The 27,525-nt window shown below is 42.4% G+C and overlaps 1 protein-coding gene and 1 pseudogene across 2 annotated transcripts in view; both read right to left on the reverse strand.

The window, feature by feature from the left end:
• PEAK1 (pseudopodium enriched atypical kinase 1) overlaps positions 1-27,525 on the reverse strand; it is a 294,399-nt gene that overhangs the window by 228,345 nt on the left and 38,529 nt on the right. For both annotated transcript variants that reach the window (XM_040969691.1, XM_040969690.1), the window contains exon 2: positions 9,344-9,405. The gene's annotated coding sequence lies outside the window, so the exon portion shown is untranslated. The remainder of the gene's footprint in view (positions 1-9,343; positions 9,406-27,525) is intronic.
• Positions 24,144-27,275, reverse strand: LOC121149207 (annotated as a pseudogene).

Here is a 27,525-nt window from a genome sequence, read left to right on the forward strand (position 1 = left end):
CATCTTTTTTAAGTGCAACATTAGCCTAGAAGTAAACCATAGGGGGAAAAAAATCAATACCAGAGGCACTAAGGGCTTTAATGTAAAAAATAATTTAGAGGGGAAAAAAGGAACTTAGTGGGGGTCAGTGATCTAGTGCAGTGGACTAAGCTACAGCTTACGATGCCAACACCACACATCATAGCACTGTTTCAAGTCCCAGCTGCCCTGCTTCAAATCCAGCTCCTATCAGCAAGCCTGGGAAAAGCCCAAGGCTGGGAAGACAGCCCAAGGACTTGGGCCCCCTACAATCCTTGTGGGAGATATAGACTGAGTCCCTGGGTCCTGGTATCAGCCTGGCCCAGTTCTGGTCATCGTGGTCATTTGGAGAATGACCCAGTGGATGGAAGATCTCTCTCTCTTCAAAACCCTGAAAGGCTATGAAGTGGACCAAACCCAAGACTGGTGAATGCCCTCCCGAGCTCATGCTCCCGAGGCCCATGACCTCCATCTTCTAATTTTTCAATTCCATATGAAGTAGAAAACAGATAACAATGTGAATTATTCTCATCTTTAGAGAGCAAATTATTTCTGTGTAGTTTTGTATCTATTTGAAAAATATATTTCACCACTCCCATACAGAATAAAAATAAGTAGCTATTTGAATTTTCCTCTGAAACCAATCTCCTAATTCACTAATAGGTGAAATAAAATGGTTGGCAAGTGTTCATGTTGAATCTATAACAGAGTCATGATTATACCCCCGTGAACCACCACCAGAATTCAACACCACTCACTTATGACAAAGGGACGCCTCAGCAGTTACAACAAGTGCTTTCCATCTGAGGGTAACATGATGCTGCACAGCCAAGTCCAAAAACTTTCTTCCTCAAATCAAGAACAAAGCAGAGATGTCTGCTTTTGTCACTCCTATTCAGTCTGGTACTAATGGGTCTAGTGAGTAAACTGAGACAAAGCAGACATTCAGACTGATTAGGAGCAAACTTGAGTGAACATATACACACACCACAGGTGTACAGCAAATTCAGAAAGCAAAACTACTAGAACTACAGAATAGTGGCTAATATGCAATATTCAATACTCTTAACAGTAACAAACTAGAAATGAAACACTCTTAAAATGTCATTTAATAGCATCCACAGAACACAACAATAGCACACAAAAACAATACATAGCTTTGAGGAATTAAAACAGAGCTGAGTCAATGGAGAGGAAGACCATGTTTCCAGGTTGTTAAAATGTCTGCTCCCACGCCCGGTGCAGTAGCCTAACAGCTAAAGTCCTAAGCTTCTACACACTGGGATCCCATATAGTTTTCAGTTCTAATCCCAGCAGCTTCCCATCCAGCTCCCTGCTTGTGGCCTGGGAGAGCCGTCGAGGATGCCCCAAAGCCTTGGGACCCTGAACCCATGTGGGAGACCCGAAAGAGGCTCCTGGCTCCTGGGTTCAGATCAGCTCAGCTCTAGTCACTGCAGCCATCTGGGAAGTGAATCACAGATAGAAGATCTTCCTCTCTGTCTTTCCTCTCTGTATATCTGACTTTGCAATACAAATAAATAAATCTTTTTTAAAAATGAACTATAAAGAAAAATATTAATAAATTTTCTCATCAGAATTTAAACCTTTTCACTAGCTGTCTATTAAACAAATGAATAGGAGAGACACAAACTAAGACAACAATGACAGCACAAACACGTGACTCACAACGCATATCCAGAACAGGAAAGAATTATTCTAATATAATAACTATACTAATAACCCAGTTTAAAAATTGACAGAAACTGGGACAGGGGTTTCCTTTGTTCAATAGGGGTTGGGGTGGGGTTGCAGAGAATGTCTGGGAAGGAATGTGAGGAAACTTGTAAGGAAATAAAATGTTCTAAATTTCCATCTCACTGAACTATATATTCAAGATATGTATTTTGTATCATAATTTTTTTGATCTTTAAAAGATTACAACAGATACTACTTTATCTACTGAGTATATTATTTATTTGAAAAGCAGTCACAGAGAGGAGGTAAATCAGAGAGATTTTCCACTCCCTGGTTCACTCCCCAAATGGCCACAATGGCTGGAGCTGTCAGTTCAAAGCCAGGAGCCAACAGCTTCTTACATGCCACCCACATGGATCCAGTGCCCCGAACACTCAGGTTATCCACTGCTTCTGTGGATATAAGCACAGGAAGTCAGATCAGAAGTGGAGCAGCCAGGACTTGAACCCATGTCCACAGAGAATGCTGGCATTGCAGGTGTCAGTTATTGCTACACCACAGCCTCAGTCACCATTTTGTGTAAACCAGCGAATTTAAAAACTGTGAAAATGCCAAGTACTGAGGAGGCTAAAAAATAATAGCATCTCTCACACACTGAAGGTAGGGGAGTAAAAAAAGTACAACTCCTTTGAAAATAAATTTTGTATTATCCTTTAACATTCATAACCCTATCAACTAGCAATGACATTCATAAAATTATCTCAACAGAATCATAGGATGGATTATTGCAGCACTACTGAAAACAGCAAACACTTAAAAACAGACTTTCTATTGATTAATCCCAGAAAGAAGCTGAGCAAGGACAAGCCCCACCTGTAATGCCAGCATCCCTTATGGGTACAAGTTCGAGTCCTGGCTGCCCCATTTTCAATCCTGCTACCTACCGATGTGACCAGGTCTCTGCACCTGCGTGGGAGATCCGGATGGAATTTTGGGCTCCTGGCTCCACCCTGGTCCAGCCCTGGCTATTTATTCAACATGTATAACTATGTAGCATCATTGGGGATCAGGGAAATTCAAAGTCAAGATTGGGACTCACCAAAATACTAGCTACATAAATTATACTACACCAATGCACAAAATGTTCTTCAGATGTGAAAATGATTGAGGCAGCTTTATGTATATGCAAAAATCTCCCAAGACACAGAGGTTTAAAAACCAAGAAGAACAGTGAATTCTCACAAATTAAAACAAACACAAAATACAGTGTTATGTACAAATTTCAAGAGCAAATTACCAGTGTCTTCTGAACACAGGGACAGTTATCTAAGGTCAAAAGACAACTCAATTTTCATGGTAAATATGTTTATCCTGTCTGAACTTCTGACCACATATCTTTTCTATTTCTTTCAACTTGCATGAAGAGAAAAGTGCTGAAAAACATTTATATTGGGCCCAGCACAGTAGCTTAGTGGCTAAAGCCCTCGTTTTGCATACAATGGGATCCCATATGGGCATCAGTTTGTGTCCTGGCTGCTCCACTTCCCTTCCAGCTCCCTGCTGTGGCTTTGAGACCTTATACCCACATGGGAGACCAAGAACAAGCTCCCAGCTCCTGGCTTCAGATCAGCTCATCTGTGGCCACTTGGGAAATGAACCAGCAGATCAAAGATCTTTCTCTGTCTCTCCTTCTCTCTGTCACTTTGCCTTTCCAATAAACAAAAAATAAATCTTGAAAAAGAAAAACCATTTACATTTTTGGTAGGAAACCTCTCCATGCCCTATAGCAGTTATACCAGGCTGTGACCACTCCCCTCAACTCACACAGCTCAGTTCCTATTGCCTGCAGAGCACTGCAACCAACCACAACTCTGACAAACAAAATCCTCCCCTTCTACTTCCTAGGAAGAGGAAACGCCATGTGTTTCCTAATTCACACCCATAAATCTCCCTCCAGCGGGATGCACAGGCACCTCCTTCCTTCAGAGCGAAGACGTCTTTTGAGACAAACCTTGTATTCTGTGTGCAACCTTCCACCTGTGCAGGGAGCCTGTTCCATTGCTGTCTCCCCATTTCCACAAACTTGTTCCCACCTGGTTCCTTCTCACCCACCCCATATGCTTGCAAGCTCAAGCTTCTCATATTAAAAAGTATCCTCTGCTCACCTCCATCTAACACTTTAAACTTACTCTTTCCACTCCCAGCTAAACTTCATCCAGATGTAGTTTATATTCCTCAACAGTCTCTTCAGCTTACCACTCAGTGCATCCGATTCTGGCTTCTGTCCCCAGTGCAACTGAAACAAACACACAGGGCAAAACACTCTCTTGCTAAGGTCACGAAAAGATCTCTGTAATGCATCTGACACCACTGATTAATGTCACCATTCCTACAACTCTGATCCCTTCAATTATGTGACACTTCCCTGTCTTGGCTTTCTACTAAGGACGGAAGACTCAAGGGGAATACCACAAGGTCTCTGAGTTAAAAAAGCACAGATGTTAAAGATAAGAGAACTACAAAGAATCACAAGACAGGGAAAAACTGCAAAGACAGCATGGTGGTCAGCTTCGCATGGGGAAATTGAGAGCATTCAGCAGGAAGACGCTGGCACTGAGGTACACATGGCTGGCCTAGGAAATCTGGTGGATGATGAATAGTTGAGCCTACACGTTTTGGAATCAAACAATCTGATTCAATTACTGATCAGTTCACTGAGAGTAACAGCCTCTGTCTTGTCGGACTGTAGAGAAGATTCAATGAAATATGAAATATAGAGCCTGGCTTATACAGAAACACCTCCATAAATGTTATATAAATACATTTTCACAAGAAAAAAACAAACTTACAAAGGACAGTAACGAAAAGTCCATTGCTAACATCACACTTGGTGTTGAAATTCTGAAGTTCAAGCAGAAGATAAGGATGTATGTGTTCATCACTTCCCTCCTACTTCTAAAGAGTTACCCAGGGCCAGGCGCCATGGCTTAATGTCTAATCCTGGCCTTGCATCTGCTATCCTATATGAGTGCCAGTTCATGTCCCAGCTGCTCCACTTTCCTTCCAGCTCCCTGATTATGACTTGGAAAAGCAATGGAGGACGGCCCAAAGCCTTGGGACCCTGCACGTGCGTGGAAGACCTGGAAAAAGCTCCAGGCTCCTGGCTTCGGATTGGCACAGCACCGGCCGTTGCGGCCGGTAATGAATGAGGTAAAACCCCTACATCTACCATTTAATAATTAACTCAAGATAGAAAAGCAATAAAACTTCAAAGAATAATTTTTAAATTTTAAACATTTTTAATACGTAGTTTATTTCAACCGCAGAGAGACCGAGTGGGTGTGCTCTCAACTGCTCATTTACTTCTCACATGCCCTAAAAACCAAGGTTGGCCATTAAAGCAGTGGGAAATGAACTTCACTTGGCTCGCACCACGTGGATGATAACCACCCAAGGACTTGGACCATCACCAGCTGCCTCTCAGGACGTGTATTAGTAGAAAACTCAAATTGAGAGTTGAATCCAGCACTTGAACTCGGGCTCTCCAATATGAAAAGTGGACATTGCAACCAGTCTTATTAACCATTAATAATGGGAGACTGGGTGGGACTTCTCCCTAAAAATCCCCTTTTATATCAGATATATTAAGGAAACAATTTTTTAAAAATGGGCCAACACTATGGCTCAAAAGCCCAATGCTCCATCCTGAAGTGCTAGTATCCCATAGGGGCACTGGTTTGAATCCCAACTGTTCCACTTCGGAATCATTTCCCAGTTTATCGCCTCGCAAGGTAGGAGAGGATGGCTTATGTCCTTGGGACCCTGCACCCATGTGGGGGACCCAGAGGAGGCTCCTGGCTCTGGACTGGCTCAGCTGTAGCTATTAAGACCCTTTGGTGAGTGAACCAGCAGGTAGGAAATCTTTCCCCCTCTGTCTCTCCCTCTTCTTATAAATCTGCCTTTCAAATAAAAATAAATCAAGATTTATTAATTATATTCTGCCAGGGCCCAATGCAGTAGCCGAGCAACTAAAGTCCTTGCCTTGCATGCTCCAGGATCCCATATCGATGATGGTTCTAATCCCGGCAGTCCCACTTATCATCCTGCTGGTAGTCTGGGAAAGCAGTCGAGGACAGCCCAAAGCCTTGAGACCCTGCACCCACGTGGGAGACTCAGAGAAGGCATCAGGCTCCTGGCTTTGGATTGGCGCAGCTCCAGCCTTTGCAGCCACTTGGGGAGTGAATCAGCAGACAAATGATCTTCCTCTCTGTCTCTCCTCCTCTCTATCTGGCTTTCCAATAAAGATAAAATAAATCTTAAAAAAAACCCAGCAAGTTACACACATATTAAAAAATATATATATTCCACCGAAGGAAATGTTCAAATGGCAAATAAGCACATGTAAATATTTTCAACATCCTCAGTCACTCAGGAAATAAAACCGTAAGATTTACATCCACTGGAGGTAACAGTAATGAAGAAAACAAAACTGGACCATAATGAGCATTGGCAAAGCTATGGGGAGACTGGAACCCTCCTACACTACTGGGAACGTGAAATGGTGAAGTTTCTTTGGAAAATAGCATCACAATTCCACAAAATGTTTAATATGGCGCTATCAAACCACCTAACAAGTCTGCTCTTCAGTATAGACACAACACAAAATGAAAATGCACACTGCTACCAAAAAAACAAAACAATAACCTTTGTACACAGGTGTGGGCCTCAGCCTGGCAATGAAGATGCAGATTAACAACACCCCAGTCCCACGACAGGGCATCAGAACTCGGTTCCTGCTCCAGCTTCCTCCCAGGGCAGCCGGGAGGCAGTAGTGATGGCTCAGATGGCTGGGTCCCTCTCATCCTGTGAGACACCTGGACCGAGCCCCCAGCTGCTGCCTTCAGCCTCCGTCCACTTCTAGTCGTGATGGACATTTAAGAAAACAAATGAGTGGATGCGAGCTGTTTCTCTCTCCTTCTCTCTCTTAAGTGAATAGTAAAATCTTTATTTTATTTGAAATCATTAAAAAAGCATATGTAAATAAATATATTGATGACAGCTTTCATAAACAGCCAAAAATGGAAACCATTTAATACCTATCAATAAATATTTGGATAGATAAAATATAACATACATAATGAGAAGTCAAAACCCAACCCGTTAAAAAAAAACAAAATAAAACCTACATCTGATTTCTTTTGATCCAAACCTAACCTCTTACAAAGGTTTTCCCGTACAAGGCTCATTGGGGGTAAGTGGTAGGCTGCACAGCAGGCCTGGGCCACTGCAGGCTGTCCAGGGCATGGCAGTGCAGACTCGGCTCCCTCTGGTTAGCCATGTCCTTCAGCGGAGCTGCACTCACAGCCTCCCACGGCAGCCTCTGCAGGCAGAGAACACAGACGCTACTCCTCTGGGCTTGAGTCCTGGCCCTTTCACCTCGCCCTCCACCCTGCCCTAGATCCAGGAGACCACAGGGACGCCTGGCTGGGGGCTTCCTCAGGAGTGGAGACAACTCCCAGCTCCATTGCCAGTTCACCTGACAGAGCTATGCTTTCTCAGGGATAGACTCCCATGTATGCTAAGTGATTAAAGGTTTGACTGTTATATTTGGCTCTTCAGTCTCTTAATAACCCACTTTCAAGATATTGGAAATTTCTCCAGCATAGTTTCTGATAGATGGAGAATTCCTCAGTTACAGAAAGAAATAGAGCACTGCTACATGCCGGAACACGGATAGCTTTAAAAACATTTTGCTTGGGCCTGGGACTCCAGCTTAAGCTTCCAGCTGCAGCGCCAGCATGGGCACTGCTTTAAGTCTCTGCTGCCTGCTAATCGCCTGGGAAACCAGTAGAGAAGGGTTCGAGTCCCTGGGCCCTGCAACCCATGTGGGAGACCTGGATGAGGCTCCTGACTTCGGAATCCATCCAGCTCGACTGCTATGGCCATTTGGGAGTGAATCAGTGGATGTAACTTCTGTCTTTCCTTTTCTCTGGAACTCTTTCTTTCAAAAAAAAAAAAAAAAAAAACAAAGGAAAAAAAATATGTAATAATATTGTGCTAAGTGAAAACAATAAATCACAGGATCCCGCCTCCTGGATGATTCCCCTTACAGGAAATGCCCAGCACAGGCAGGCTGACAGACGGAAAGCAGATCTGAATGAGGGTTGACTGCTGCTGCATGCTTTTAAGAAATGCGGAAAACAGTCCCCAGGTAGATTGTGGTGATGGCTGTACACCTGCATAGACACAAAAAACCCAAGAATTCTACACTTTCAATGGGTGTGTTTCACAGAACACAGTTACTTCTCAGTAAGATTATGATAGGAGCTGAATGACAATAGCTGCTATTAGAACATGACTCAGATGAGAACATGGGAAAGGTGTAGCCTGCAATGACCTGTACAGGAATTCTCCTATTATCCATTGAGCAACGTGGAGATACTGAAAGGTTCTCAACAGTGACCTGTATGCTGCAATCTACCCAAAGAACAACTCACCCTGTTGACAGTGACAAGGCTCAGACAGCAGCTGTGATCAAGGGAGACACACCACATGACACACTCACAATTGTCCATTGAATAAAATAAAACATGGAAATAACCTGAGGCCAGACAGGTTAAAATTTAAAAAAAAAAGGGGGGGGGGCTATGATTCCACCATTACAATGGAATGCTAACTTCCAGAAGCTTTCTGTGGTGATCAATGTCAACATTTCAATAGATATGCCCTTATTACATAAACCCCAGACGCAGGGAACTACAGAGAGCCATCAAGGCTGAGACAGTAATCGGCCCACTAAGGGCGCTGGCAGATGTTTCAGTCTGTGACTTAACTGATGGAGACTGCCTTGCATTGTTTCGGTTTGTAATGCCTCGGTCTGTCTCAGCTGTGTGGTAGACGACAGCAGTATGAACTCCACGCAACATGACGGTTACATTCACTCACTAGTGTTTCAGTCCAATCAATACCTCACAAACTAAAAGTAAGCCTGACACACACCTGGCTCTATAATATTTGCTTTCTATTAAAATCTATCCAAAGGAAAAGAGATTTGTTGCTGCCTTAAACTTTCCAGAAACAAAATTTTTCTCAACATAAAATTACAATGTATGATACATGCCTTCTTTTTTTTTTTTTTTCTGGTTTTTGTCCATAGTTCCCAGCTCAAACTCTCCTCACAGGAGGCCACAGAAACTACAATTTCCTTTCCACTAGGTGGGTCAAAGAAACTACCCTATTGAGCTACCTTTGTCCACAGCAAATCATACGACCCTCCTCATTCCACAGGGGTCTTGCCCCATTCCCACAGGAAAGAAGGCTGAAGACTCAACTGACTGGTTTCCCCAGTCAGTTACTGATCATACCCAAACAAGAACTGCTATCTAAAAATGTGGGGGCTAGGGATGGCAGTCCTGGGCACTGAGCAATCAACCTGTGGGATGTGACGCTAGCTGCAGGTGCAGCATCAGAACTCAGTTGAGTCAGATGACACCCAGCTGGTGCCTTCTGCTGAGGAGAGATCTTCACACCTTCTGAGATCACAGTAGTGAACTGCGCAGTGAACACGTGTGTGCACACACACATACACAAATATTTCTTAAAGGACAAATGCATTCACAAAATATCTCACCTTGGACTTCTGCACAAACCGCAAAAACTGTCTACAGCGTAAGCTCCAGCTTAGGCAGATACCTGAAGTGAAAACAAAAGAAAAACACATGATCAACATGACTGTATTTTACAGGGAATCTGCACAATTGACCCCTAACTTGATCATTTACGCTGGAAACTTTGGATTTCAAGTTGTTCTCTAAAAATCTGTAGAATGTCAAGAATTAAGAATGCCTGCCAGACTTCCATTGCCTCTGATTGTTGTGACAATTCTTGAAATAAAAAACTCATCACAAACATACACTATTTTTTAAAAAGATTTAAAACACACACACACACACACACACACACACACACACACACACACACACAGACACAGATTCCATCCACTGGTTTACTCCCCAGATGGCCACTCAACAGCTTGAGCTGAATCGATCCAAAGCCAGGAGCTTCTTCTAGGTCTCCCATGCAGGTGCAGGGATCCAAGCATTTGGGCCATCCTCCCCTGATTTCCCAGGTCATAACCAGAGAGCTAGAGAAGAAGTAGAGCAGCCAGGATCCGAACCGATGTCCATATGAGATGCTGGTGCCAAAGCTGGAGGTTTTAGCCTACTATACCATAGTGTCAGCCCCCAAAACACATGCTATATTAATAAGAGAGAGAGAGAGAAGGCTTTCTTCATCAGCTCTGTCTTCAAAAGAAAAACATTCTCTAAACATTTGTACCCCTGTGTGTCCATCATGACTACCTGCTTCATGAAGAAGCGTAAAATTTAAAAATCAGCAGGTGTAAATCAACAACACATGTTTACAAAGCCTGAGTAAAAGGGAAAATCCAGTGAGACACTGATGAATATGAGAAATGTTTCTCTACTTTGTCAAACAAGAAACAAACTGAAATGACACACAATCTTTCATCAGTGAAGTTAAGACTTATGGAGTGGCTAAGTAGTGCTGCTCCACCTCTCCTTACCACATGCATGCCCTCTTATAACTCAGACATGGTTTTGTGGTGTGCTTGAAGCCACTGAGAATGGTCAGAGCTGCGATGAGACATCCCAAGACACAGGCTTTCGCAAACAGTGGGCAAGGCAGGCCTACCCACTGCTACAGCGATTGCGGAAGTTGGGGGTTATGTGCAACTTCTGGTCAGGCAAGTTCGCTAATGAGTCAGAAGGGAAGAGATCCCTTGCTCACATGTGTTACACATGCTGGATGAGCAGGAAATCAACTTTGTTGTATCAAGCTACTGAAACTTGGGGGAGCTTATTTCTGTAGCATCATCTAGCCTATACAGACAGTAACCAATGATAAATAAAACACACATTATAATATTGCAGTACAGCAAGTTACTTGATACACTGCTCACGCCCATGCAAGTTGGTAAACACCATTCTGGAGAACAATTTTACAATATATGAGACCCTTGCAAATTTTAAATTATTTGATCCAATTAAGGTTTTCTCAGAAATCTGTACTAAATAATCGAAGTTCAGAGAGGTAAATCATAGGCTCTTTATGACTTTTGCTAAGCTAGAAACAAACTAAATGTCTAAGTGATTAACACGGTGGAATATGAATCAATCATTAAATTGTGTATCCAAAATGCTGAATGCCTACCGGGTTTACCGGGGCACTCTCTCTATGCCCTACTCAACTCTCCCACATATGCAGTTCCCTGACAGGCAAAACTAATTTACAACAGTAGAGAACAGTAGTTTATGCAGGGGTCAAAGGGGGCATGGGAGATCTGCTGGCAAAGGGGCTTACGAGAAGCTTTTAGGGGTGAAGAAAATATTGATTAACTTGATAATGGTGGTCCATTAAAACTCACCAAACTATGCTATGCTGTACATGCACACAAATCACATCCTACTGGGGCAAGTGTGAGGTACAGTGAGTGCTAGGTGCCTGGGACACCCACCTCCCATGTGGAGTGCCCGGGGTTCAGGTCCCAGCTCCACACCAGGTTCCTGCTAATACTCACTCTCAGAGGTGAATCTCAGAGGATTCAACTACTGCCACTCACACGGAAAGACTGGATTGAGTTCTGACTCCTGGATGTCGTTTTGCAAAGCACTGGCTGCTGTAAGGATCTGGGGACCGAATGGGTAGATGGGACTTGCATCTCTGCCTTCATATAAAAATAAATAATATCTTGAAATAGGCATTGTGGCACAGTGGCTTAAATCACTGTTGGTAGTTCCTGCCGCTGCACCTAAGAGGCAGCAGGTGATAGGCCAAAAACCTGGGCTCCTGTCTCCCACTAGGGAGACCCTGATGGAGTTCTGGCTTGTGAGTTCAGCATGGCCCAGCCCAAACTGTTTATGCACTAGTGTGGCTGGGGGGAGTGGTGAATCAGTAGATGGAAGACCTTATACTGCTTCTCCCTTTCTCAGACATTATGACTTTCAAATAAACGAACATTTTTTAAAGCATTGTATCTTGCAGCTGGCATTGTTTTCCAGCAAGGTAAGCCACCACTTGTGATGCTGGCATCCAATATGTGCAACATCTAAAAGGAGTCCCAGCTGCTCTACTTTAGATCCAGCTCCCTGCTAATGTACCTGGGACAGCAACAGAAGATGGCTCAAGTATTTTGGACTCTGCCACCACATGGGTGACCTGGATGAAATTCCAAGTTCCTGCCTTTGTCCTCTAATCAGCAGATAGAAGATCTCTTTCTCTCTGTCTCTGTAATTCCTTCATATAAATCTCTTTTTATTTAAAAAAAAAATGTAATGCATATGGAGAAGAAGGGTAGAGAAGAAGGACAATAATTTATTGAACTATCTAACTGGAAAGCCCCCATAAGCTTTTCTAAGGAATTCTCTATAAGTAAGGGAGGGTGAGGGAAAGATGAAGAGAAAGTATTCTATTTCTAAAGGAGCAAAAAGGAGCTGATACTGTGGCTGTGCAGTTTAAGCAGCCGCCCATGATGGCACCTGTGTGGCAGCTTCCCATGCCTGCTGCTAAACTTCTGATACAGCTCCCCAAGGCACCTAGGAAGGCAGCAGATGGCTGGCATGCTTCGGTTCTGGCACCCCTAAGGATGACCCAGAGGGAGTTTTGGGCTCCTGGATTCAGGTTCCTGGCAACCCCAGTCATTCTGGCCATAGCATCCATTTGGGGAGTGAATCAGAAGATGAAACAAGCTCTCTACTTCTCTCTCTCTCTCTGTGTAACTCTGCCTTTCAAAAAATAATCCTTAAAAATGTTATAAAACATTAAAATGTCTTACCAAGTTAATTTTGAAAGTAAAATACAACATAACTAATGATAAGAATAAGTTCACCTACTAAAAATATTTATTTATTAGAAATATGTAAAATGTTGATAGTATGTTACCATGCTTAAAAACTGTACAGATATTTCTCCATAGGCCTATCCTTTCAAAATAAATAAGCACGCATTTTCGTTATTTGGCCATACTTTATTGAGAATCAGAGCCTGAAGCCTAAAATCTGCCTGAGGGTTTAATAATTTATTCACCCAGTATTGATCGCATACCTCCATGTACAAACAGCGCTCTGAGTAGTGGAGGGATGCTGTCACACTTGGGCATGCCTCCCCAGGGCTCGGCCAGAGGTGCCTTTCAAGTGATCAATGCGGTCAGTGAATGTGCAGGCATCAACAATCATCTGCAAACCACATCTGCTTGGAATCTTTACGCTAACGAGTGACAGGTTGTGACCAGGAGTTAGGCTTTAACTGTTTATTATTTGTCCTCCTCATCTTTGAGAAAACAAGCTTTAATGGCCACAGTGTTTATTACTGAATGTGAATATATAGCGTGTCAGACAAGGCCAAACAGATCAAAAGCAAGAAAAAGCTCCCCATCTTCTGGTTCATTCCCACATGCCTACAACCATCAGGACAATGGCAAGAGTCAAGCTAGGAGCTCAACTATCTGGGCCATCACTGCTGATTTCCCAGGATCTGCATTGGTGGGAAGGTGGAGCCACAAGCCGGAGCCACACACCAAACTAAGTTCTCCAGGGTTGGGCACTGCAGCAGAGCAGGTAAAGTCACCATTTGGAATACTTGTATTCTGACTCAGGTTCCCAGTTGCAGTCCCAAGTACTTTCCCCCTAATAATCCACCTCCTGGGTAAAATGTCCAGGAAGCAACAGATGATAAGCCCCTGTCATCCATGTGGGAAACCTGGCTGGATCTCCTGGCACCTGGCATCAGCCCTTGGGGCAGCAGGAACTCAGGGAGTAAGCCAGCAAATAGATCTCTCTCTCTCTATCACCGTGCATGGAAAAAAAAAAAGTTACTCCAATATGCGATGTAAGCATCTTAACTCCTAGGCTAAATGTCCACCCCGTATCATATAATCTGAATGCACACCCAAGTGTGTGTGTTTATAAGACTTGTATGCATAGATAATCACTCATTTAAATTTTTTATGAGTTTTGAGTGTTTAAAAGGATGAAAGGTTCAAGTATTTAAAAACTCCAAGTATAAATGAAATGCAGAAAGTAATTAAATATGACAATGAAGACAACGCATTAAACAAGTACTGGATTAAGCAAACACAAACAGCAGGTACCTACAATGAACAAGCTGTGATCAACAAGGCAAGCCAAAGCACGGGAGATGTTTGTTTCAGCAGCAAGTGAGGGCAACTCAAGATACCCAGAGACAAGTTCCCAAGATAACTGATAACTCATGCTAGCAAAGTCAGAGATGCTGTGTGTTACTGCAGGGACTAGAAGGGGATTCAAAAAGTCTGGTCAAGTGAATTAAAAGCCTGTGAATTTTCTGTGAACTTTTTGAAGCACTTTTATACATGTGAAGCAAAAGAGAAAGAGAGAGAGAGAATCTGAGTGAGAGACAGAGAGAGAGTCTAAAGGAAAAGTCCAGAAATGATTTTAAACCACTGAGATCTGAGATGAAACCACTGCATTCAACTACAATCAGGTACGCTGTTTTCTCAGATTTGACGTTTGCACCTTACATATCATATTCAGTGTGAAGTCACGGTATGGCTAGCAAAGGTGAAAAAAGTAGTCTCAGACATAAGGGAGATTCCAGGTCACTTAGAAATGGAAGATAGTCTGACACACAAAAATATCAAGACTGCATGAGAGGGAATGGAGACCTCTTAGGAAGTACAGAGTGGGTATTCCCTATCTGGTATCCTTGGGATTAGAACTATTTCAGATTTGAAACATTCACAGACTTCACTGATTGATCATCTATCCCCAATTTAAACAGTTAATCATCGGAGATGCTCCAAAGTCTCCAACTTTGAAGTTCACATTAGCTGATTAGGGATGCTCAACCTGTATTAGCTTTTTTTTTTTTAAGATTTTATTCATTCTAATTGGAAACGCAGATATCATCTGTCCAATGGTTCATCCTCACAAGCAGCAGCAAGGGCTGGAGCTGAGCCAATCTGAAGCCAGGAGCCCGGAGCCTCTTCTGGGTCTCCCACGCAGGTACAGGGTCCCAACACTTTGGGCCATCCTTGACTGTTTGCCAGGGAGCTGGATGGGAAGCGGGGTTGCTAAGATTAGAACCAGTGCCAATATGGGATCCTGGCACATTCAAGTCAAGGACTTTAGTCACTAGGCTACCATGCTGGGCCCCATATTAACGTCTTAAGCCCTTAGGAAACATCACCCATTGATAGTCAATGAAGACAGAAAGATGGGAAGACACCATCACCAGCTGATGCTGATTTCTAATTCTGGACACCTCAAGGTTTGGTCATGCATTGCAATCAACACAATCAGCAAATCAACTATAATCTAGGCCCCAAATGTAATTTATGGCCTTTATTCTTGCGGGGAGGAGGAGTGTGGTCCTGAAGCTAAGACTGTAGGCAAACAAACAACATACACAGAAGCAGAAGAAGATCTTCTGTCTGATGATTCACTCTTTCAGTGGTCACAAAGCTTGACATAGTTACTACTCAGCCATCACAAAGGGAAGTCCACTGGCCTCAGAACTACATAATCTGTAATGAGATGAAACAGCTCTCAACCGTGGCTCTGGTCTGAGATTTATGGAGCACCCCTCTGCCTCAGGGTTTTACAAAGGAAGTGAACAAGGGCTATTCCAGTCTTCCAAGTCTACTGCAACTGGTGCAGTCATAGTGCTGTCCCCTTTCCTTGAATGAAGTAATTTGAGAGAAAAGAGGTTCAGTGAACTCTGCTCAACTCTCAACTCGGGCCGTTCTACATGCAGCTGGCTGCTAATCTTCTTTTGATCAGCTTGGTGCTAAGGGTCATTTCCTATTTTCCCTCTCTATTCTACTCACAAATTCTCCAAATCAAGTTTGGAGTTAACCAATCTACTGAGCATTTCTGAAGAAGCACCTTGTTCTTTTTATCCTGAGGACCTTGGTATATGCAGTTTCTCTCCTACAAACAAGGCTTTTCTTCATTTATTAAATCGTTAACATCGCTCAAGAGCCAACTCAATATCCATGATGCCTTCAAGAAGTCTATGACACAACAGAGAACAACTGATTTTACATATAGAAAAAAGAAAAGGTTCAGGAAAAAAAAAAAACCCCAAAGACAAACAAAATCATATAGAAATTATAAGGAATAAAGTACCACATGGAGAAATGTTTAGGCAAGACTTTTGAAAAGTCTTTAAGATGTGAAAGGACACAGGCTCAGTGCAGTGGCTTAGTGGCTAAAGTCCTCACCTTGAACGCACCAGGATCCCATATGGCCACCGGTTCTAGTCCTGGCAGCTCCACTTCCCATCCAGCTTCTGGCTTGTGGCCTGGGAAAGCAGTTTAGGATGACCCAAAGCCTTGGAACCCTGCACATCCTCAATGTGATAGGACAGACAGAACACGCATATTCTTGGTGGCAGAAATGAGAAATGGAATGACGCAAAGGTCAATACTGTGGCCTAACATAAAGCTGCCATTTGCAATCCTGGCATACCATACAGGTGCCATTCACATCTCTGTTGCTCCACTTCCATTACAACTCCTTGCTAGTGGCCTGGGAAAAGCACTGGGTCCAAGTGCTTGGGCCCCTCCCACCCATGTGGGAGACCTCAAAGAAGATCCTGGCTCAGCACTGGCCATTTCAGTCACTTGGGGAGTGAACAAGTGGAAAGAAGACTGACTTTCTCTCTCTCTCTTTCTCTCTCTCTTTTTCTCTCCCTCCCTTCCTGTCCCTCCCTGTCCCTCTCTCTCTGTCTCTGGCTTTCAAATGAATGTTAAAAAGAAAGAAAAGAGAAAACTGGAATGAATCAAGGTGAAAAATAAGCAATTTGCTGCAACAGTCTCACCATCCTTTTATTCTCCTATTTTTGGGTCTAACCAAAAGACAGAATGCTCTTAATTTCTTCAAAATTTTTTTATTAAAAATTTTTATTAAAAATTTTTATTAAGGGATGAATCCCTATGCTGATAAAACTACATCATGGAAAATGAGTTTCAGAGTGGAGGCTGAGACAGGGGTGGGGAAACAGAAAGAAATCTTCCATTCGTTATTTCATTGTCCAGATAGTCACTGTGGCTGGGACATGGCCAGGCCAGTGTCAGGAGCTTCTTCCAATCTCCCTAGGGCCCCAAGCATTTGGGCCATCCTCCCTTGCTTTCCAAGGCCATTAGCAAGCTATTATTTGAAAGCTATCTTTGAAATAAACCATGTGTTCACAAGGGACTCAGATCTGCACTATAGCCTTTGTTGGAAAACACACACACAAACAGCCCTTCAAAACATTTTTACTAAATATAGCACAAAGGAGAAAAATTACATAACATGCTACTCAGAAAAAATGCTGCTGTCCACCTTTGTATTCCTAGCACAGAATGCAGGCTTTCAACTCATTCATTGGACTCAATTATCAAAGAAGCAGTGCCTCTCTGTCTCCAATATGCCTTCACCATTTCAAAGGTGTGAACTGTCAACTCTGGCAATAAAAGTAGAACTTCTGCCACCACAAATGCTTGACATATTTGAAGAGCTCTCTGAAAATGAGAAGAGATAGCCAGAGATATGTTTCCTAATTCCACAAGTAGAAGATGCATTGTTTCACTGTTGTCACTGTGCTATATTTAGATGCCTCTGAATTAAATTATTCTAGCATGGACAAATACAACCTTGAAGGGGTCCACATACTTGCTCCTGTCAATATGGAAACAAAAGCTGCTATTCTGATAAAAGATGACAGGCAACAGGAATCTGTCAGGCCAGTAATTTACTGCATTTTCTGCACATTTGAATTTGTAGGCCTCCATAGCCATTAAGCAAAATTAGTTTCGTGATGTCAGCCAGAAAGCCTCATGGGCAACAGTTTCATGTCATTAAAAAAAAAAAAAAAAAAAAAAAAGAGCTACCTTCCACAATCTAAATCTGTTTTCTCATTAGAAGCCTCTAAGCGAATGGGAAGCAATGCTTTAATTGGACTCTCACTTGGCCAGCGTGCAGCACAACCCTGAACTACATTCCTCCATGTCTGAAATCATTTAGATATAGCAGGAGAGACTGAGTAGCAGACAAACTAGCAGTTCTTTAGCAAGCAATGGAGCACTCTCAAAAGCATAAATATGATCTTAATGAATAGTTATCCTATTGAGAAAAGCAAATATCAGGGAGTGGCATCTTCATCTTCTACTGCTCCTACGTAGTAACCTCAGAATCGCAGTCCCTGAGTCATTGCAAATGCTAAATATATCCCTCCTCTTTAGTTACACTTGAGATTGATTGATTAATTTTGCTATGTAAAAGGCATAATGGCAGAGAGAGAGAGAGCACGAGCGACGTTGAGAATGATCTACCTGCTGTTTACTCGCCAAATGGAGACAACAACCCAAGTAGGCCAGACTGAAGCTAAGAGCCAGAATTTCCATCCCGGTGTCCCCAGAAGGGGGTAGTACCGCAAATGCTTGGGCCATCTTGCTCTGCTTTTCCAGGTCCGTCCTTAGCAGGGAGCTGGATTAGAAGCAGAACAGCAGGGACTTGACCAGGTATTCTGATATGGAATGCTGGCCAGGCAAGTCATTTAACTCTCTGTACCCCAAAATATACATCCCCACTCACCCCTCCTTCCTTACTTAGAATCTCCTCCCCAAAGCAATCCAATTAATTTCTTTAAAAATTATTATTTAAAAGGCAGAGAGAAGGAAAGACAAAGATTTTACACCCACTGGTTCACTCCCCAAACAGCCACAACAGCTGGTGCTAAATCAATCCAAAGCCAGGAGCTTCTTCTGGATCTCCCACATAGGGGCAGAAGCCCAAGGACTTGAGCCATCCTCTGCTGCTTTTCCAGTCCATAAACTGTGAGCTAGATAAGAAGTGAAGCAGTAGGGACATGAACCTGCATCCTTATGGGATGCTGGCATTGCAGTTGGACAATCAGTGTTCTATGCCACTGCGTCAGTTCCTACCTCACAAATTCCTATTTGTTAAAGAAGTATAACCTGGTTTTCCCAAACATAACTTAGGTAATGCTTGCATTACATACCATCTATGCATTCTGATTACGTACTTCTCGAGCCTGGGAATAGCATGCCTCTTTTGGTCACAGACAAATAAGCTCTCCATGTACACTGATCACCTCATGGCACAACATATACTCAGCAGGTACACACCAGCACAGCAGGGCACCGCACAGCATAGTATAGCCCAAGGGTGACACTTAAGTACCAGAGGACTCTGTGATGTAATGTGGTAGAGTCCCAACAGCATCAGCCCTAAGGTGCTTGCTGACGGCCTATTCTCCCACCTCCACAGCACAATCCAGCAACTAGAGCAGGCTGGCTGGCATGACGGACAGCTCCGCTAAAACCCAGCTCACCTGTGTGTTGATTGCTGCCTGGGCTGTGCTGACTGGTGAAAACACAGAGGCTCATACTTGCCTCCAAGTATCCAAACTCTGGGGCGTACCTAGCTTCAAGAGCTGTAATTGTCAAAATGAGTGAAACAACCACCATTCCAATAACTGGTCCAAGTGATCACTAGTCCACGGGGCAAATCATGACCAGATTGACAAGAAAAACTCAGTACTTGAGAGGAAAATGTATCAAGCCAGTCTCCCTTGTGCTTTTTTTCAACCTCTGATTAAACAAACGTGTAAGCATGTGTGCATAAGCTGATTGGGGCGACAGACTGTGCCACACCCTGTACTGGCAAACTCACACAAGAATCAGGTTTGGCATCATCTCAAATGAAGTTTCTCTGGAGATCCCTCCAACTCAACTGCTGATCTCAGAACCCCAACCATGAAGGGACTATGTCAGCCAGTAGATTCTGAATAGGTTTCACCACGATTGGAACAGTGAGACTGACAGCAATTCAGAATGTTGAACTATCAAAACTGCTTGAGCAGGACCCTTGGAGCACGCCTCACATTGGGGACCTGGGATGGGAAGGAGGTTGGGTGAGGCTTCTCCCTTTGTTTCTCCCCTGACCCCAGAATCAGGGGGAAAAATGATGATATTAGTGTGAAAACAATGGTCTTACCCACTTTCCTGTAGCCCTTGACCCTTTGTACCCTAATCAACTAAGTAAGATTATTAAAATAAATAAAAAACGTGTAACTTGACCATGTGGACAAAAATCTCTGGTGTGACAGTTTATGGAGCATAAAACTCAAGTATAAGTATTATTTTATGTTTTTAAGCAAAATTTTAAAAAAATAGACGGGGGATTGCTGACCACGAGTGAGTGCCTTGGACAGGAAGACGGGTACTGCTGCTGAGGAACAGGCTGATGAATTCAGCTGGAGAAGAGAAGGCAAGAATGAGAAGAGTCGGTTAATTATAAACGACATGTCTAATTACAGATTTTGCTAGGGGCTCCAGGTACTTCTAATTAGTTTTACTTGGTATATTAATTATAAATAGAACACCATGAGCATTTTCCAGTCAGGAACTGAGTCGGTAAAATCAAAGTTTAAGTTATCTTTATAATTTAACAATTAGAAGTTCAATAATGCATGATCATTAGTTTGAAAGTCATCAATAAAATATATATCACATTAAAACGGAGTTGCTAAGATTAATATGGTGCTGATAGAATCTTCTTACAAGACAATCCATAAGGGAAGAAACACGTAGCTCAAGCAGGATAACTATGTAGCTTAGATATTAATTCTGAACACACCAGTGGTGACACAACAATCTTCTCAGGCTACTTGCTTTCTGGGGCAAATACTATCTTTCAATCATGCTGTAGGCAGCTGCAGAGAGCCCTAAGATGAAAATGTTAGATATGAAACAGGAAGGGAAGAAGAGTAGCAAAGGAAGCCTATCCAATTACAACTGTCCTATTAATCTAACATCAATCACTAGAAAAACAATGCTGGGCTCTAATCACGCGGAGGGAAAATTCTGGACGATTCCAAAAATCTCAAATTAGCATCATGTGCTTATGTAGGACAAATTAAGATCATTCTGAATTTCTTGTGTGTGATTACCAGATTAAAAACTTAAGAAAGTTTAGAACATGATATATTTCAATAAAACATTTATGTTATTGCAGATCAAAATCTGATTTATGTACATGATCTTGGCTAACAGCACCACCATATCAATTTAGACAAAACATACATAAAGAATAGATAAGTAACAGTAAACCACTGTCTATTGAGTACCTAAATATGATTAGGTTTAATAATCCTAGGATTATTACCACAGAATTAACAAATATGGAGAGGCAGGGTTAGGCCCGGTGGTTAAGGCACAGCTTGGATGCACACATCACCTATCAGAATGCCTAGGTTGAAGTCCCAGTTCAACTCTAACTTCAGCTTCCTACCAACACACATTCCAACAGGAAACAGGTGAGGACTCAAGGATGTGGGTCACTGCCACTCGTGTTTGAGGCCTGCTGTGAGTTCCTGGGTCCTGGCTTTGGGCTGGTCCAGCCCCAGCTCTTGTGATTTTTGGGAGTGACTACCCATCTATCATTACATTTTTCAAATGAAATCATCAACATATGTCATGTCCTGGCTCCACTTCCAGTTCGACCTCCTACTGATGAGTATCTGGGCGTCAGCAGATGACAGCTCAGGCGTATGGTCCCTGACATCCACGTGGGAGACTCCAAAGTGAGTTCCTAGCTCCAAAGCATTTGGGAAGTCAATCAGCAGATGGAAGATCTCTCTACTTCAAGTGAATAAAAAGTAATCAGTTAAAAATAAAAGACAGTGCGAGTTTTCCAGGAACTTTTTAAAAACTCATGTTCTATGCCAAACAGAACGATAGGTCCTTTACATAACTGTTCATCTTTGCCAGCTATTTTACAATGTGGATAGTCTACCTTACTGACAATAAATTCATGTTGGAAGTAACCTTGTCAAAATCACTAGGGAGAGCACAGAATCAAACCCCATGGCTCACTTCTCCACAGCCCCCTGTGCTGGCCACTATGCCCATCAACTGACCAGAGAGCTTAGCCAGGAGACTTGGCACAAATTTTCCCTGGCATATTAATTGTAACAACTGGGAAGAAAGAACTAAGGGAAGAGCTGGTTTTTCTCCCAAGTTCCTTCTCATTTAACACATACAGGATGGGTAACTGAAATGTGGAAAGCCAAAATCTGAATGCCCCAAATCCAAAACTTTCTGAGGCCCCATGTGACACCACAAATGAAAAATCCCACACTTGACTGAGTGAGTCCCTGACAGGAGTCACACTAGAAATACAGCACTGCCTTCAGACCATAACATTTAAAAAAAAAAAAAAAAAAACACAAACTAATTCCATATTCAGACTTGAGTACCATTGCCAAGATATTGCATTATGCATATTAACTATTCTAAACTGAAAGAAAAAAAATTCAAAATACTTCTGGTTCTGAACATTTTGAGTAACAGAGTTCAACCCAAAGTACTTGTCTAGAGATGTTACAAAAAAAGCTTCTGAAAACACCTTCTTAGGAAGAAATCTGCTCCTCATATTGTGCCCAAGACAATCACCTTTCTCCTAAGAGAAGGTCTTCATTATCCAAAATGACATCTTTCCCTCTCCTGAACAGCCACTCTCTGGAACCATTTTCTGTCTCTCATTTCCACAGCCTATCTTGAGAACCAATCTTTCCATTTTTACTGGCATTCTGAATTAAATATTACTGTTGCATCAACACAGTAAACATTTTTGAGTTGTTTATGACACACAGGAATCATGACACAGCAAGAAGACACTTTCCATTTCCATACAGGTATACTTCACAAAGACAACATTTTGAAGACATTGCTCCATGAGTTTCTACCTCTGTACTTCTCAGAAACCATACTATTAACAAAAGTTGTATCATTTACAATTCTCACCTTGTTTCTGAAATGCTGGAGTAACAATTTCTCATCTACCGTAACACCTACTCTCTAAAATATCATGCTCGCAAACTATTTTCTTGAAAAGCTCACACAGAAGGGTGCAGGAGAAGAAGGGATGAAAAATAAGAGACTGATTTTCCACTCACTGGTTCACTTTCCAAATGACTTTGCAACAAGCAACAAACAGGCCTGGGCTAGGCTGAAACCAGGAGCACAGACCCTAATCTAGGTATCCCACATGAATGTCACGGACACAAGTACTTAAGCCACCAACCTGCTGCTTCCCAGGGTGGGCACTGGCTGGACTGGAAACAGAAGCACCACTAAAACCAGGCCATCTGATACAGGCATCCCAGGGGGTGTCTCTGTCAATCAACCAAATGCTCACCCCTCCACAAGCATTTTATATTGCAACTTCTTCATTTGAATTCACTCCACTTGGACACTTAAAGACCCTTCAAGGGACATACACTGCACAGGCACCAGTTCCTGTCCCTGCTGCTCCACTTCCATTCAGCTCCCTGTTTGTGACCCAGGAAAGCAGAGGAGGATGACCCAAGCCCTTGGGACCCTGCACTCATGTGGGAGATGTAGAAGCCCCTGGCTTCAGATAGACTTAGCGGTAGCTGTTACGGCCATCTCGAGAGGGAACCAGTGGATGGAAGGTCCTCTCTCTCTGTCTCTCCTCTGTATAAATCTTTCAAATATAAACCAAAAAAAAAAAAAAAAAAAGAATTTTTATCTAGCATGGCAATGCCTATGTGACTTGATGGGGTGTCTTCCTTTACCTATTATCCATTATACCAAATGGGCCTAATTTAATACTTTTAAAAGAAAAAAAAACACTGCCTACCTGTCATGTTTCCTAGAATTACACTTCTAAGAATTGTACTGATTCTGGATATCAGTACTATGTACAGCCCAATAAAATGTTAGCACATAATTTGTAATTCTTATTTTATGAAATATTTCATTTCTTCAGCAAATTATTAAAGATGATCTCCCTGGGGTGGGTACTGTGGTATAGTGGGTTAAGCTGTCACTTTGGGACACCTATAACCCCATATATGACAGTACTGGTTGCAGTCCCAGTATCTTTAATTTCCTTTTGTTTTTTCTTTTCTTAAAAAAAATATTTTATTTATTTATTTTTTATTGAAAAGGAAAGGCAGATATACAGAGAGAAGACATAGAAAGATCTTCCATCTGCTGGGGCTGAGCTGATCCAAAGCCAGGAGCCAGAAGCTTCTTCAGGTCTCCCACAGCTTTGGGCCATCTTCTACTGCCTTCCCAGGTCACAAGCAGGGAGCTGGAAGAGAAGTGGAGCAGTTGGGAAATGAACCAGTGCCTCTACAGGATCCTGGTGCATGCAAGGCAAGGATTTAACCAAGAGGCTATCACGACAGGCCCAGTAGCTTTAATTCCTCTCTGGCTTCCTGCTAATGCACCAGGTAGTGGAAGACGGCTCAAGGGCTTGCTTGTCTGCCACACAGGTGTAAGCTCTAGAAGGAGTTCTTCTGGTTTCTGGCTTCAGCTTGACTCAGTTCTGGCTTTGTGATCTAGGGAACCAATAGATGGAAGATCTGTCTCTTTTTGTCATTCTACCTTTCAAAATAATATGGACAATGTAAGTCATAAGCAAGGCTAAATCAAATGGTCCACGGAAATTCTTGCTTCTTATGGAGTCTGTAATTCAAGTCTGCCAGGAATCTTGATTTCAAGCCATTATTTATATATCACAAATCACATTTAATTAGAGTTCACTATTTGTTGCATTTTAAAGTTACCAGAGAAACAAACAAAATCTTTCCTTTGCTGACGTTCTAATGCATTTTCAAATCTACTCCACTATAAATTTGTAACAATAACATTTTCTGTCTTAGGGACTTTTGGAACGCCAATACCATGGCATACTTATTTGCTGAAATACATAAATCCTCTTAAACATCACATTGCCAATTCTCCTTGGCCCCAGAAAATAGGCATGTCAAAAATTCAGCTGGAAAGCCAATAAATCAAGATACACATGAAATGTTATTAAGCGGCCCTGAAGCCCAAATCTGGGTCAGACTACAAAAAAGACCCTCCATCTCTGCTCCCAAGGAGAGTTCTGTTGATTCATTCACAAGCCATTCACAGAAAAGAAGTCATCACTGTGCTCCAGCCAAGCACAAGCATGTTTGTTGAGATGAACTGTGCAAATCCAGGCACTCTGCTTTCCCTACCTTACCTTTCCCTAATCTACAACAAACAACTGTAGCTTAGCTGAGACTGCCGTTAATTCACTTGGGTATAAAGCACTAGCCCTGCTTAAATGGGACTTAAAAGTACTGCAGTCTTCTTAGTGGGATTACAAGTTATAATGGCAGTGAACCAAGTATGTTCAGTTAGGTAATAAGGAAGAAAGGCAATCTGCAATGGTGCTGAAAATCCTGTGTAATGCAAACATCTTCTCCAATGAAAGGAAAGTACTTGAGAACCCATATATTCCAAATGGAAGCAGAAAAGGCTTGGGGGTATCCACAGTCACACAAGGAGTAAAATTATCTGTTAAGGACCCTCCAGCTGTCCCTGAATTAATAACATTCTCCCTGGAACAAAAAGTCCTAAGAGAACGTAAGCCACTTCTAAGGAGCCTCCTTGGAGAACATCAAGTAAAAGACTTCAAGTTATTAAGGAACAATTAAGTCCAAAGAACCCATCTAAAAATATACACACATCCCAAACTGCATCCTGACAAAAGCAGACACCAAATACTCCCCAAACTCACGACTCTGTTTCTATATGAAAAAATGGTATATATCGCCCCCACCTTCACTCAGCTTTGTTTTAATGGTCTCAAAATTCTGTCGCAGATTGTTGGCCAAGTTAGTTCCATTGAAAAGTATTTATTTTTAAAACCAGTAACTTAAAACCGCCAAATGATCCATTCTCCTTTTCTTTTAAAGGTTTTAAGATGCATTGTAATCATTAACCAGTCTTTTACTACTAAACTTAAATGGCCAATGAAGACCAGCAGTTCTGAGACCATTCCTCCATCACTGATTAAGACTGGGGTGGCAGGTGTTACGGGTAATATTTATTTAGCCTTGTGAATTTTCTGGGCAGACTTGTGGACCTTGCCGGCTCCAGCTGCCTTCCTGTTCCCTGCTTTGATCACCCCCCTCAGTAACTGTCTGATTCATAGCACAGATAGTAAACCAACCCAGAGGAGGGTGGTCAGAGAAGCTCAACATACAAGAGTTTGCCAGGAACTGTAATCAACAATGGCAGCACCATCAGATTTCAAGAATTCAGAGCCATCTCCCAGCTTCTTTCCAGAATGGCAATCACTTGCAAGCAGTGTGAGTTTTGTGGCAATCCAGTACACGGACATATCCAGAACAGATTTGACCTGGATGGTTCAGGATGATCACCTGAGCAGTAAAACCAGCTACTTCCAGTGGTTGGCTGTTTTTGCTGTCACCAGCAATGTTGCCACAGTGAACACCTTTCACAGACACGTTCCTGGCATTGAACCCCAAGTTATCCCCCAAGAGAGATTCACTCAAAGCTTCCTGGTACATTTCAAAAGACTTCAGTTGTGATGCTGTTTGGAACAAATGTTACTACCATGCCAGGTCTTGAGAAAACCAGTCTCCAATCTCCCATACCAGCAATTTTGTAGACATCCTGTAAAGGCAGAGGCAAAGTCTTGTCTACTTGTCTAGGTGGTAGGAGGATCCAGGCCTTCGAGCAATTTGGTTCCATCAAATTTGTCACTGCCATCTTTGCAGGTGACTTTCCATCCCTAGGACCACAGTGTGTTAGCACTCGGCTCCAGCATGTTATCATCATTCCAACCAGTCACTGGCACAAATACATCTATGTCAGGGTTACAGCTAGTTTTCTTAATGCGGGCGCTTACTTCCTTAATGATCTCCTCGCATCTCTTCTAGCTTTAAGGTGGCTCAGTGGAATCCATTTTGTTAACACTAACAATTAGTTATTTCACATCCAGCGTGTAAGCCAGAAAGGAATGCTCGAGGATCTGTTGATTCTTAATGATAACGAGCTTCAAACTCTGCATCACCAGCAGCAGCCAAGATGGCTAAGATGTGCCTGTCATCATGTTATTTAATATACAAAACTCTGTGCCCTGGGGCATCAATGATAGTCTAAGTAAAACTTGCTGGTCTCAAAGATCTCCACAACGGACACAATAGTGATACCATGGCTCATGCTTGGCTTCCAGTTCAGTCATGATCCAGAAGAGTTTGAAGGAGCCCTTTCCTATCTCGGCAGGCTCCTTGAATTACTCAGTGCTCCTTTTGTTGATGTCACTACATGTGTAGACCAGATGGCCACTGTGGTGGACTTGTCCAGATTTATGTGTCCAATGATGACATGTTGATGGGAGATTTTTCCTTTCTATTTTAGCTTTGATTTAGGGATGGTTTTCACAATACTTGTGTTCTGACAGGAAATCCAGTAGTAAAATAGGTTAGACTATATTCTAATTAGACATACAAGCAGGAATTTCAAGCATCTCATGGAAAAACTGAATTCAAATATAAGTTTAGTGTTGTGGTAATTCTTAAAATTCATGTATATAAGGGGTCTTCAAAAACTGTGAAAATGTGTATTATGAAATTTTGGATCTCAAAATTATTCTGCATGAAAATAGATTTAACTTTTAATTTCATTCACACACACTTTTTTTTAATATTCTCATACTAAGCCAAAGTCCCCAATATTCAACAGATGCAGATGCAGGGGTTCCTTGTGATTGTTCTAGAAGTATATATTTAGAATTGAGAATGTGTGTCTGCCAACTTCGGGGAGAGGAGACCCAACCAACACCACAGATGGATCCAATAGAGATCTTTGGAAGACTGGTTAGACCCTAAATCTTCATAAGAGATTTAATCAAACTTGGAAAGAGTCTAGAAGCCCTT

Source organism: Ochotona curzoniae, unplaced genomic scaffold, assembly GCF_017591425.1.
Source record: "Ochotona curzoniae isolate NIBS_2020 unplaced genomic scaffold, NIBS_Ocur_1.0 scaffold_4701, whole genome shotgun sequence".
Taxonomy (NCBI): domain Eukaryota; kingdom Metazoa; phylum Chordata; class Mammalia; order Lagomorpha; family Ochotonidae; genus Ochotona; species Ochotona curzoniae.